This window comes from Amblyomma mixtum, chromosome 2 (assembly GCF_055824585.1).
Source record: "Amblyomma mixtum isolate Tamu chromosome 2, ASM5582458v1, whole genome shotgun sequence".
Lineage (NCBI taxonomy): Eukaryota > Metazoa > Arthropoda > Arachnida > Ixodida > Ixodidae > Amblyomma > Amblyomma mixtum.
Window position 1 is genome coordinate 268939384 of NC_143013.1, and position 12742 is coordinate 268952125.

Here is a 12742-nt window from a genome sequence, read left to right on the forward strand (position 1 = left end):
CCTTTCTCTTGTAATCTACCTGTCATCCTTCGTCTTTGCAACTGGCCCCCTGAAAGCTGCCCACCGACCTATCTTATCACAGAGGGCGGACTTTTTGGCCGGGGACTGCCACACCCACGTCTTCGGCGCAGTCTTTATCGCCGTTCCTCTTGGCTTTCGCGATCATCATTATCATCCGGCGTAACTATTCATGCCTGGCCTACACAGTTCCTTATAACGAAACCGAACTCCCGCCGGCGACTGTAGCGCTGCTTCGCGGATCGGGAGGCTGCGGGTTCGAATACAGCTTGGCGTAAGCTTCATTTGGATTTCCATGACGGGCACACGCAAGGAAGCGATATTTTCCCGCGCATATTGAACCAGCTTCTATGAGTCTTAGGTTCTCGAGGGTGCGATTATTAAAATAAGTAGAGATGTTGGCCTCATAAAAGATCTGGAGAGATAATCTTTGAGCCAAACGACAGGAGGAAGATAGGTAGAGATAGAACATGATTAGTACGTTGCAAATTAAGTCGTCACGACTAGCAGATATGTCCACATAATGTTCAATTCATATTTTTTTTTTAACACGCGATATTCATAACCTGGCCACACTCTCAAAACTAACGAACTTCGAACAGCACAGCGCTTACTGATCTAAATAATGGCTAGCTGTAGCTCTTAAGCCCACCGGATTCATTCCAACGAGGCACGTGTACTGCCTTGCAACTGTCCGGCAGTTTTCTTCTCGGAAACACCGTCGTTACCGTCGTAAACTTAATAAAAGCGACGAGATAATTATCGCATACCGCGCGAACAGTCATTAGATCACCCCGATGTCATTGGCCCGGCCGCTTGGTTCCGCCCTCTCTCACAGTAATAAATATGGCCGCTCACCTCGTCGACGGCCGTCGCGCACAATTTCGGCTTCTGACGCGTACAACCCCATAATGGAAGGCATCGTCATCGTCATAACAGCCACCTCATGCTGAGGTCAGCGACAATGTGAGCCGTAACTGTGCGGCTGACCCAATTAGAACGGGTTTGTTGTGGAACACGGCCCCGTTTTATAGGGGCCCTAAAGACACCTCTTCCCAGTTTTTGTTCCTGGTAAAAGACGATTCCATTACTCTTTCATACTGTGCTCATGCTTGTCTGACAGCAAAAGATGCATTTTAACGCCACGGTGTTAGAGAGGATGTTCGGAGAAAAAGCCATGCGCGTTAATTCTTACCGGTACTCACCTATGGGGCAGAAACGTGGAAGCTAAAAAAGAGGGTTAAGCTTAAGTTAAGGACAACGCAGCGAGCCATGGAAAGAAAAATGATAGGTGTCACCTTGAGATCGGAAGCGGGCGGAGTGGGTGAGGGAACAAACGCGCGTTAATGACATCCTAGTCGAAAACAAGAGGAAGAAATGGGCTTGGGCAGGGCATGTAATGCGAAGGCAAGACAGCCGCTGGTCCTTAATGGTAACGTAGGGGATTCCAAGAGAAGGCAAACGTAGCAGGGGGCGGCAGAAAGTTAGGTGGGCGTATGAGATTAAAAAGTTTGCGGGGATACGGTGGCCGCAACTGGCAAAGGACAGGGTTAATTGAAGAGACATGGGAGAGGCCTTTGCCCTGCAGGGGCGTAGTGAGGCTGATGATGATGATGTTAATTTGGGATTAGTCGAAAGGGTTGTGACGTCACACGTAGAAATGCGGGATGAAAAGGTTAAAGCGCGAGTTAAATTGTGACTGTGAGGTCGTAGCATGACTTAAATGTCATTATTGCATATAAGAATGTAAAGTAATCGAACCCATGACCCTTTGGTTGCGAGTCAGACACGTTACCCCTTGGCCATTGAGGTTCGTTCGTTCCGGTTGGTTAAAGGGAAAACTTGATATTCTTGTGGTGAATCGCGTTGTCTAGTATGCCTACGGACGTATGCTAATTAGTGCGTGTACTTAAATGAGGTACTAATTAAGAAAAGAGCAAATAACCATTACCGCTGTCACGTCAAACCTTTAAGGCCGCCGGAGCTTAAGTGTCCTTCTAATTTATTGCTGAGAAAATTGGGTACAAAAATCTAACACGACTTTTCTCGCCACCCAATTCAAACTCGTGACGCCGACGATGAAAAGGACTCCGTGATCAACGTTTGAAGGGAATGGAACTGCAGCTTAGCCTCAAAGACCTGCGCGGAAACTTTTCCGGTATGACCGCAATTTGCTTGCGAAAACGGCCAGTGGTGGCGGTACCTCTACTTCATTTTTTTATTACTTTCCTAGCTTATGAAAGTTTAATTTTCAGCGAACATAGTCTTTTTAATTGTCATTAAAAACGGTCATCTACGGATACAGGCCAACTGCAATTTGTACTCCGTGTCCCTCTAGGGTTTCAGGCTAGCGATGGGAACTTAATGCCATTTTCGTATATTTAGTATTCCGACTTGAATGTACCGTGCATTTTTTCTTCACAGCCTAAAACAAGATCTGCTCGAAAGCGTTCAGCCGAAGTTAAATCGTGCGCCACCTTTAATGAGAGCAACCGGGCAGCCATACTGCTCCTGTGATTCGCAGCAAACACAATGTTTCTAGAACAAACAGCTGAAGATATGAAGGTGTAGATATATCTACATAAGGTGAAACAGGAGCAGGGATAGAACTGCCGAAAATAAAGCCGAGGATGTGCACATGGTTTGTCGTTGCGATAGTTCTCGTGTGCCGCCGCCCGACTCTTGGCGACATGAGAGCCATTTTTTTTAGAGCCAAAGGGTCGACGGAGTGACGACGCTTTGCCAGAGGCCACTCACAACCGAATATCGCGGCATAATTACCAAAAATTCCGAACGAGTGGTCATGGCACTCGGCTGCTGACCCGAAAGACGTGAGTTCGATCCCAGCCGCGGCGGTTGAATTTCTTTGGAGGAGAAATTCTAGAGGCCCGTGTACTGTGCGATGTCAGTGCACGTTAAAGAACCCCAGGTGGTCGAAATTACCGGAGCCCATCACTACGGCGTCCTTCATAGCCTGAGTCGTTTTGGGACGTTAAAACGTCATAAACCAAACCAAAAATTCGGGACGAGTGGTTCTAGTTCCCTTATCGCGGCGCATGGCTTAGGACTTTAAATAGCGCGTTGACGTCATCCATGACGTAAGAAAGAAGGAGAATGACCGAGGGCTGTAGAACAGAACGTAATAGACGTTGTCCCAAATTACTGGCAATGATTCACAATAACGAATTTCGTTTTCATGGCAGAACATTTTATTCTACCATCAAAATAATTATCCTAGGATCATTTGTGGTCGGCACGTAGCCGAATGGCATAAGAATAGACGCGTAAAGGTATGGAGGAAGCTTGCGAGAACGGGATAGGGCAAGCGAGTCGCGTAATGTGCACCTTCCCACCTTCCTTCCATTTTTGATGCCTATAAGTTGATTTGTCCATTAGATTTGGTCACGTGACCTGCAGAGTAGATAGAAGCCAATCCAAACAAAACAACCGCGCACGCGTTCGCCGCGACCAAAGCCGTGACGAGCGAGCGGACCAATCTCCGACCATCTTCCCAACGGCAAAAAAAGCCCATTCGCCGAGCCAGCGCCGCCGCATGCCATCGCTGCCTTTCGTATAATATTTAAAACGAGACCGCGTGGAATCTCGTTTTAACGAGCGCTGGCGAGAACGCCGACACGCGTGCCTCATACATCACCCGACGCCGTGCGGCAACTATTCTGACTCCATGCACGCGCACAACAGGGCAATCACAGAAGGGGCTTCTTCATTCGCAAACCGTATGCGGGCGGGCGCGGGCTCTCCAATTTCGAAACGAAAGAAACGACCACGATTAGTGCATATGCGCACGCCCTTATTCCGAGCGGCCCGCATTCCTCGTTCACTGCGACTTACCTTAGCCGCTTCTTTTTTCTTTTTTTATTTCATTCTTCTCTCGTTTCCAAGCGCCGAGGCAACAGAGTAACACGTGCACAATGGCTCCGTGTATCATTCGTCATGCGTTCATTCCGTTCTTGTCTCTGCCCCGAGACAATAACAGCGAACGGAACAAGTGCTCCACCGCCCGCTGCGCCTCCTGCTTGCGTTGTCTCTTCTTCATACTCGAAAAAAAAAAAATTCCTATACTTTCGTTTCTTGTAAATTTTGTTTTCTTGCCCGTGTCTCTGTCCCCGCCCTGATTTAGTTACTCTTTGGAAGCACCGAGAAATTAATGTTCTCTTTCTGCTATCTCCGTTCCTCTTCTTCCGCTCTCGCGAGAATAGATCGTCCACTGTTTGCTCCAAGCTCGCGACCGCAGGCGTTCAACAATACGAAGCCACAGGAGACTGTCGCGATATACAGGGCGCTCGAATCAAAAGACGCGGAGAAAAAGAGCGGCGGTCTTTAGAAAGCAGCGAACGAACAGGGCACGCTCTGAAAATCCGGAGACGCGTCGCGAGCCGAGATAAGAACGACGATGGAGAGTCGCGTTTTTTTTTTTTCGCAAACGAAGTAAAACAAAACAAAATACGAATGCCGCCGGGTCCTGTGCAATGTGTGCGTTCAAAAAAGAAAAAATTCCTCCCGTTTTGTTTTCTTGCTAATGTGCGGCGCCTGCAGCTAAGCGAAAAACATGCCTTATAGAGGGCGCTCTGCGATGGTAAGCGTTTCTTTTTTCTGCAATTTATTTTCTTGCCTGTTCTTATCAAGTTTTATACAGTTTTAGTGGCTGTAGCTTTTTATAGTTTCGGTCGCTTCTAATTACGCAGTGCTTTCCGGTTTCGGAAAACTGAAATTGGGGATCGCGCAGTGCAGTTTTTTGAGAAGTTTGCTCATTTTTTTATTTAATTCGCGCTTCTTTTCCCGAGCAAAAACAAGTATTCGCTACACTGACTTGCACCGACTCGAGATGCGACAAACACGCGTGGGTTGTTTCAGCAAAGATTTTAAGTAATATTTTAAATAATAAAAAAGGGATTTTCGATGCATAAAGCTAGTTTCTTGAGTTTATATAGCGGTGTCAGTGATGGCGAACGTCAGAAAACATGTGCAGCGTGATTATCAGTAAGCTGTTCTAATAAAATTTATATGCACGTCATTCGCGCTGAAGGTTTCTTATCATAGTCGTTGTTAACCCCTGTATCACTTTATTGATCTCCAAAAATGCTGCTTTCGGCCGAAGAGTAGGCAGCAATGCCCACGAGGGACGTCACTCGGTAGCGTATGTGTCACGTGTCCTCTGGCTTATAGCAGAGTGCCATGGTCCTGACTTGGCTGCCGCTTCTCAAAGCAACCAGGAGCCGTATCTTATAAGGATACAATTCCCATTTCCTTTCCATTTGGTACCCTGGCATTTGGTGAAGTAGCTGCGGCTTTCAAGCGACCGTGGGAAGCGACCCGACCACTGGCTCATTGGTAACTGGGCCTCGCCATTGGCTGCAATATGCTGACCGGCGTGTGATGCGAGTGACGAATGCTACTGTCGGTGTGGGGACCCGTTACCTTGTGATCTCTGTGATTGGCCGCTTGCTGCTGCCGTCACGCTGACGTCAGACTGTTTCAAATGGACCCGTCTGGATATCCGTTTCTCATGGATCCTTATAAAATGAGGCCACAGGAGAGCTATAAGCAGCGTTGTATGGAATATGTTAGCTCACGCAGTCATTACTGAAAATCAACAGTCATTATCAAGCATGTCAGCCACTTCAGGTCGCTCTCGGGAAATTTAAACCAAGCTTTATCGACTCCTTGGCTGAGGCCAGCTTCTTGTCCCCAGTCGCACAGCTAGCGCTTGAGATTTGATTTGGCAGCGACTGGCCCTTTGACAGGGCGTACTAATCGGCTAGTTAAGGCTTCGACAACAAGTAGTTAACCAGGCTCAGGGACGAAGGACTGACAAAGAGAAGTACGCAGAAGTACTTCGTCTCACCTGCCGTCCACAAGCACAGTTGCAAGCAACGCACTTGGGATCCCCTCCTTACTTTCACTGCGAAAGGACTACTTCAAGGGATCAAACCCAGTCAAGAGGCTTGTCGCGTCCTTGATATTGAGGGTGCACAAATAAAAGAAATATTGCCGCGACTGGGTTTCGAATCCGCGGCCGCATGACCAGATCAGCTTCGGTGGCCACTGCACGACAGTAGTATCCCAGGTAGCACCGAACATTAGAACACTGTTATAAAAATGTTATGTAAGTTGGAGTAATGTTACATGTTGCATTGTAACTTTACATTAACATTAAAAATTAACGTATAACGTTGTAAGTTACATAGGAAACGTTACTTTCACATTCTAAACAAACGTTGTTTTAATATAATCTCCTAAATTTTATTATAATGTTAGAGTCGCAACTATAAAACAACATTGCAAATATATTTCGAGCACGGATTTCCAGACATTTTCTCACTGTTCTTAGAGTAAAGATGTTTTTCAACTAAGAGTACCTTGCAACCACATCTCTTAGATAGTACTCGCCATAGATTGCATGAAGAGCCCCATTATTTTGTCACAAAACTTTAGTTATTACCCATTCCCCACTGTCACTCATCGGACATCCCACAGTAGTGAGTATATAAGCTCGGCGGCATGATATCCGTTTGGAGGTAAGTGAATACGAGTTGCTGTGCTGTAGTGCTTTGTCGCGAAGTTTAGCCATGTTACCCTTATGTCCACTCTGAACTGTTTGTCTCATTTGTTACTGTCACGTCTGGCCGTTACAATAAACTTCCCTTTATGTAGTGGAGAAGGTGTCACTCTTGTTGGTTCTTGCAAAGTGTTGTAAGTTGTGTGCCGTCACCACTGGCAGGCCTGCATGCTTGTGCGGGGCTGCTTCACCATTTTCGAGAAAGTTCCATTTATGTTGTTTACATGTTTCATGAATGTTTGGGGAAGGTTATTCGAACATTTATATGTAACATTACAAAAAAAGGACATTAAGGACATAGAAATAACATTTCAGCGTAACAAAAATGTAACATTATCGCAATGTTTCGGTGCTACCTGGGATGCTAACGCCACAGCCGATCACACCTCGTGATCACACACTCTCGCGCGGTGCATTGCACATCCTCGTCTCCATCAACGTCCATCTGCGACGCGAACAGGGCAGATCAACCTAACCTCAATCAGAGCTTGAGTCTGAAAGCAAAAAACCATGAGCCAACAAGGCTAAACACGTGCTTTCGCACGCCTACTCGGTTTAACTACGTTAAAACCACACCACTTTTTTTTTTTCCTATGCTGTACGCCTGATATTTCTCCACAGCAGCTTTATGCGAATTCACCGTCAATGTTAAAGTGTTTTAGGATAGCTTTACCGTGTACCGCTACCGTATGCCTCTACCGCAAGCCGCCAACTGCGCATGGGCACATCTAAAGAAGGGAATAAAATTTCCAGCAAAACTGAGTCTATTTCTGATAACCACATTTTTCATGAATCTTCAGCTAGCATTTCAAAAACAGGAAGAATCTTATTTCAACAGATACGTTTATAGCCTTCTTCGCAGTAATACCTTTCAACTTGATGGTTTATACTAATGAATATAAGTACAAAACTAATGGTCTGTACTTATTGATTTCGCACACCTCTGCACTGTAACTCAAGCCGGCAATAGTCCGCAACTTTCAGACCGGCTCGATACTTCACCGGGCTTTAATCACTTATTTCAGTCACGGTACTGCAACAAAATTCGTGGAATTTGAAGAAACTATATTCGTGGCTATAAGTTAAACTCAAGACATTACAGGGAAAAAAAAAGAAAACGAAGCCAAAGTTATTTAGCCTAGAAGTGAAGCTTGCCAGGTTTGAGTTGCAGGTTTCGAAACCACGCTCGTCCGGTTTTCGAAACTCTCAGGGGTTTTCCGTGTTTGCACTGGCCAGCGTTGCCAGGCAGGATTCAGTCGCGTCGCTTTGAAATTAGAAACACGATTGCGGAATTCGAAACTGTATCTCACCCAGTGCTTTGAAACTTCCCTTCGGAGTTTTTCGTTGTGTTTCCTGCGCTATTCATCAATGGACCTTCGGCACTGGATTTGCCAATTCCGAGATTGGTTTGAAACGCCTGGAAGACCGGCTGAGTCGCCGGAATGCTTCCTCAGTGTGGGTTGACACTTGTCCTCGAATCGAAATACGCCGGGGATTTATGCTAGTACGCTATCTTTACTTTGATGCTTGCAGAGGCATAACTCCGAAGCTGTTGGCGTCTGACTCCATTATACGTGGTTGAGTCGCGGGCGCGGTCCACAATGCAGATATATTTTCGCAACGGGCAGGCTAGGTTCTTTGCCGCCAATGGTCGATAAAATTAAACATCTGTCTGGTTATTCACTGGCTGTGGAAGTCAGGGGAATGGATGTGGACATCAAGTGGGCAGTAACAATGGTTCTGGTGCGAGTGAACATGCCGGTTTAGTAAAGTTGTCTTTGCCTTCGTGGCTTCTTTGTGCGTCTCATGTTTGTCGCCCTTTGTAACCCTTTTTTGTGTACCCATTTCATCTTTAAACTCCAAAGCGCCCAATTTCGTGGACGAACTAACTCACTCGACCACCTCCATTTCTCATCACACACCAAGATCCTAGAAGCACAAATTGCTGCTGAACATTATATCAATCTATTACTTTTTTAGGTTGCATTAACGTCCACTAGAGTCCACCTTTGGCAATGTCAGGACAACATATGTACAAAAACATCGCTGCGGTATTTTGCGCAATTGTGTTTTCACAATTTAACATAAGTACAACATTGCTGCAATAATTGCCACAATGTTCCGTAGCATAAATGTAATATATATGACTGTAATATTCTTGAAAAGTTCATCAACCCTGCACAAACATGCAGGCCCGCCCGTTGTTAAAATATATCAAAACACTTTGCAAGGACCAACAACAAGGGCCAGCGACACTTGAGCTCCACAATACTGTAAAACATACATCGTACACTAAGCTCCCAACTGACAGCATGGAGTGAAACTTAAATAACCTTCACTGAAGGGTGGCGAATGGATAAGAAGCAAAGCTTTGTGACAAAATAATGGCGCTGTGCATGCTATCTATGGCAGGCGCAATAGAAGAAGATTAGTTCCAAAATACTAAAGTTGAAAAGCATGTTTACTGCAACGACAGTCGGACAAGTTCTGAAGCCCTATGCTTGAAATATATTTGTAATATATATTTGTTTTATTCTTGCGATTCAAATATTACAATAACGTTCAGAAGATTTTAGTAAAGCAATGTCTATTCGGAACGTCAGAAGAATTTAGCATTGAAATGGATAATATTGTCTACGTGTGCATGGCTCAAAGTTGCTGTGCGATTTGTTCCAACGACGGATGGTATATTATCCTAACCAACTTCCGAGCATGCGGCTGCAATGCTAGCACTAGTCTGTTATCCTGACCAACTTATTGGAACGTTGCTACAATGTTGCAGTATGCTGCACAACATTATAAAACATTGACTGCATTGTAATAACGTTCTGGCGAAATTTTGTGCTACTAGGGAAAGCGCTTTGTTGAAGCACGTTGGAACAATCCTGAACTTTTAAAGCCTTACTACGTTGTGGTATTCAAGCCTTTTCTCCCTCTTGGTGCTTAGACATGAGGAAAGACTGATCACAATTCATTACAGAAGGTTGAAGGAACTCCGCTGGAAGACCTGTCATCGTATCGAAACAAATTATAACTTAGGCAATAAAAAAGGAAACCGAAAACATCTCAAATCCTTCTTCTTCCTTTCGAGCGAAAAATTAACGGCAGTTGTCATCTCTTCCAGCCTTAAATTGCAGAGTACAGCAACAAGCAGGTGCAATCCACCTTTTAACAACATGTGGCGCCCTCTGGGGACTGGGTGAAAACACACGCACGTGGGTTATGCAGACGCAGTCCGGTTCTACATGGGTCTGCGAAGTGGCAAGTGTGTGCTTGACAAGTGCCGCCATCTGTTGAGTGCGCCTGTCGCTAACATGAACTGCGCATGCGCAGCAGGAGCTGGTGGCTTGTTTTCAACCAGTGGAACTAGAGGAGGAGAGGCGCGAATGAGCAGAGCGGCCGTGTGAAAAAGGTGCTATTGTAGACAAACCACTTAAGCGCCGTACTTGCTCTTCGTAAAGTTTTCTGTGTCGTCTGAAATATAGACAGTTTCAAATACCACACGAACGCCGATTTTACGTGCATGTAGGGTTAGTAACAGTATCTACATAGTCTAGGTTTTCTGGGACACGCATCTCAAACCAACCGCTAGCATGTTAGCTGCCGCGCAGCAGAAGGCTCTTCAGTGCCTACGTCGTTTTTTTTTTAGAGAATTTTGGCAACAAAAAAAAAGCGCGTAAGGTAGCGTACTAAGCTCCTTCAAAGCGAGCGATGTGTCCGTACAGTAATAAAAATGCCAAGCATCTGATTTCCGTGTTCCCTAGTGGGGGTCGAGCACAAGAGATATGTGTATTCTAATAGTATTTGCTTTACGTGAAACCTGAATCCCACGTCAGGCCTCACGTACAGTCGAGGACCAAAGTCGCTGAACTGCGTGAACAGCAAACGAAGCTGATAGGTCTGTTATTAGCCGCTGGTTGGTGACCGTACTTGTGGAGATTATAAAATCGAAATCCTCTACATTCACCTGCACAGTGTAGACTCCAGCCAGCGGCTTATTAGAGCTATCGGTTTCGTTTGTGGATCACGCGGTCCAGAGACCTTTGTCCCCGACTGTACGCTTTGATTGCGCAGCACTTGTTCGTATCTAGCGTGCTATTTTGCCGTAAAATCTTGATGGACTTTCAGCGTTGGGCGTTGTCTGTAACCGAAACCTGTATGAGTGGTGGAGAAAAACTGCACAGGACTTACGCAAAGAGGCGAGCCGTGTACGAGGGAGAGTGGAAGTGCGCAGCGGGCACAAATTGCAGCGAAGTGAATTCACGTTTGATAGCTCACGCACTCCGTAAACTAAGCTTCGTTTGACTCCTTCGGACCTGGGCACGATGTTCTGTTCGGCACAACCGGCAAGCCTAGCAAAGCGCCGGCAGACAGTAAACACCAGGCAACTCTTCGTCTGGTTCCATCGACGGATCCATTGGTTAACTGTAATATCTTAAAAAAGCAGAACTTTCTATTTCTTTATGCGGAACTGCGTCCCAGATACTCTTGAAATTTGGGGAACTACGCTTCTGATTAGGAATGATGTCCAACGTGTGCCTGGAACTGTCTTTCACATATTTCCGAGCAGCAGGGCACTCCAGTTATGCTCAGGTTTGCGACGCATTTGCGGTGTAAACAGGCGTTCTCACTTTAACGGACATGAACTGTCGGTGTCGCCATCTCGGGGCGCGTTTGGTCAAGTTTAGAGGAACTGTGCGCGCAGTCAGTCGATAACTGGGGCGGAATGAAGTAAACTAAACTACGCGCCTTGGCGTCTGTCAAGAAACTTGAAGCATAACAGTGGAGTAGCTATCACCTGTCAAACTGATTTGTAAGGTGTGGGAAAGTGGGTTCCAGTGGGTTCCAGTTGGAACCATCTGGGTTCCACTTGGTTCCAACTGGAACCAGCTGGAAATTGTTCCATAAACCAGTTAGGCTGGGAAAGATTTTCACCAGGGACTAGTGTACTGTTATCAAAGAAATTTTCACTGTCGAAATTTCCAATTAGCTTTTACTCTCATCACCCAAACATGTCGTAACAGCCTTACGCAATGCAATAACAGCGTCGTCATCTCCGACGACCTTACGAAACGCGAGATCTCGTTTCCTAAAGGCAGATGCTGAAATTCGTCCGCCTTGCTTCTTTTTTTTGGTTACGCAAGTATTTACAGGATGGAAAAGCTGCACCAACTCCAACGCGTGATTTTAAACCCTAAACGTGACGGACATGCACTAACCTGTTGAAGTGCACGTGTGTACAACGGGAACAGCAGCCGTAGTTGCGTAGGCCTAAGGTTATATGTCACATACCTTTATACTCACACTTCATGTCAACTTCATGGACGAAAGTGGAAGAAGTTGTGAGTACATGTGCCGTAACTGATGTCCATACGGTCGCTCTGGGCACCGTGTGCTCAGAGTGGTCTAGTGGATCTTGATAGCACACAGATCCCCTGAATTTCGCATCAAGCAACCTAGCTTTGAAAACGACCACGAATATTACGACGAAGACGTCTGCCTAGAAAAACTGAATTTATAGCCTTAAAGACAAATATGGGCGTACTGCTTGTACCAAATTTTGTCGCGCTCAGAAAGGGAAAAAAAGAAATAACCATCTAAAATGAGCACGACGCTTTCAGGTAACTTACTTCAGCGCCGACATCTTGACCATCCTAACTATATGCTTAATCGGGGTGGAGGCGTCGGTTAATGAGGACAGCGAAAAGCTTTTAGAGATGCAATAGAAGGAATTAAAATAAGGGCTGTTCTTGGGAGACACTGACAAAAAAATGAATCAGCAAGTGTCTCGCATATGGGACATACACAAATTAGTATATTTTCACAACAGCTCAGCAAGTTCTATAATTTTCGTCGTACTCATGGAATACTGTTTGCTTTTTTTTCTATGCCGAAAAGAAGTGATGTCGAGACAAGTCAATGCTGAAGATACGCGTAAAGAGACCACGCGTGAGCAGTGTTTCTCTGCATCACAACAGCCAAATAAATCAGGACGATTTCGTTCCGCTCCAAGCAGCGGTGCTCTGAAACAATCCGTGGGCCGTTATTGACGAGGAATTGAATTAATCGAACGTCCTAAGAATGAGGTCATCAGACCGGTGGTGGAAATTATCAAGAAACTGAACAAGTTTTTTTTTTTATGTC